Here is a 2,268-nt window from a genome sequence, read left to right as displayed (position 1 = left end):
CAGTGCTCTTTCCCTTTCTGTCATACTTTCAGTTAAAAACAGACCAAGCTATGATTTGATTGCCTTAGCATAAGGAGCCAGTTCATAACACTACTAAAACTATATTAGTACTACTGCTAGAACTGCCACTAAATCTATGACTGCTGTTAGCAGATAGCTAACTACTACAGTAGTACTATTAGCTACTACTATTGGTGCTACTGCTGTATTTACTACTACTACTACTGTGTGACCAAATAATCTCAACTCAAGTTTCAGTGTTTTTCTGGGCTTTTAACCACATCTCATGCTCTACTTCAGCAGTCAGATGTAGTTAAAAGCTGTGAAAAGCTATTAAGTAGATCTTGAGATGTGATTATTTTGTCATGCATACTGATCCCAAGGTGAAGAACTTCTATCATTGCTGCTACTATGACTGTTAGTTCTATGCAGTAACTATTACTACTATCAGTACTGCAATTGTACTACTACGACTACTGTTACTAGTATTTTTGCTGTATTTATTACTAGCAGTGCCACTGATGCCTTAAAGGACAGGTTGGGATTTTTCAAGTCGATCTTCTTACATTACTCACATGGACATTGAAAGATGTCGCTGTGATCATTATTGTTGACAGTAGTGACCATGAAACAATACCGTTGAACTGCAGTAAAAGGTTGGAGATGAAATACACAGTCCTCGTTCAGTGGAAGCTGAACTGCTTTTATCTGATTTAGCTGAGTTTTAGTATGAAATGACCTCTTTGTGTGTCCTAGCTCTGTGTTTCCTCACTGAACAGTGGCAGCGGGATACTTATTAGTTGTTGCATGAAGGTTTGTTACTAGGAAAAAACACTGGAAATAAAGTTACACGTGACTACCAGCACAAAGGCACCCACTTAGTTTGGCTGACTCTGAAGGCACATATTAGCTTAATTTTTGAATGCAGTCTTGCACAGAACAAAGTCTGTGGATTTTGTCCCCCGTTTCTTCCAGAGTAGTCTCTCTACGAAGGGATCACCTTATGTGACATGTGAGGGCTGCATTAAGAAAGACTTGAGAAAAAAAACAAAAACCTGAACAAATCCTTTAAGTACCACTGCTATCAGTACTACCACTGTTGTTCTATCAGTACCACTGACTGGGAGGAGGACATTGCTCAGTAAACAAACCTCCTCTGCACTTCATGAGGAGGAATGCAGCAGAGAATGTAGAGTCCCATCCACCTGCCACCACCAGCACCATTCATCCACACTGCAGTAAACTTTGTGGGTCGAGGATTGGCCTCTAAAGCCATGTCAAGACTCACAAAGGAAGGCAATCACACTGGACTACTACTATTCAGTCTGCACTGCCTTGGTGTTCGTATGCTACTGCTAAGAATTCTGTTTGTTCTCCTACTGCTACAACTGCTGCTACAACTACTACTACTACTTCATTTTCAAGATTTGTAAGATTATTTTAAGAATGATGTTGGACACTGCCAACAGCTACAGCCTGAGTTGGGAGAGATCACCTTATCAATCTGTTCCTCTTATTGTTTGTGACATGTGAGCTCCCTGCAAAGTCATACTGTTGTGTGTGTCCTAATTACCCAATAAAGTGTTGAGTTATGCTCTGCTGCTGAAGGACAATGTAATATATCATGAAAGTCACAGTTTGAAACATATTCTACTGATTCAATTGAAATTATAGTGTACTTTGCCTTTTTAGATGTCTGTACACATGTAAAGATTTTCTATGGAACAACTCAGTTTGCAGAAGTTAGTTGCAGAAGGGTTATTTCATGATACTGATAATATCAGCAGTTGGGAAAGCAAACTGATGAGCTGCTGATGCAGATGGACTGATTGGACTGATAGGACATGTGAAGTTGAATTTCGTTTTAATGCAGCTGCTAGTAACCTCACACACCCATGACTGATTTCAGCGATACAGAATCACACTGCTACTACTTTCTGCCTGGACAACCTGTAGCACAGTTGTTCACTGTTGAGATACTCCTTTATTCACACATGACATTAATACCTGTTGAGCCTAGCCATGGTGTAAAATAGACCAGTTTAAAGCAGAGAGGGGCAAAAATATGGTGAGAAATTGATCTCAATACTGGTGACATGATCCACAAATAAAAACATGATTTCCAAAAAAGCAACAAATTTGAACAAATGTTAAACATTTTTCACAGATAAATACAACCCAACTTTAATAAATGTAAATATTCCAAATACAAATTCCAAAAACACAAATCTAACTCTACACTAATAATGTTTGCTTTTGAAAAGTTTT

The sequence above is a fragment of the Thunnus maccoyii genome, chromosome 21, assembly GCF_910596095.1.
Source record: "Thunnus maccoyii chromosome 21, fThuMac1.1, whole genome shotgun sequence".
Classification (NCBI taxonomy): Eukaryota; Metazoa; Chordata; class Actinopteri; order Scombriformes; family Scombridae; genus Thunnus; species Thunnus maccoyii.
The sequence above is the reverse complement of the archived record's forward strand: the minus strand, read 5'-3'. Positions refer to the sequence as shown.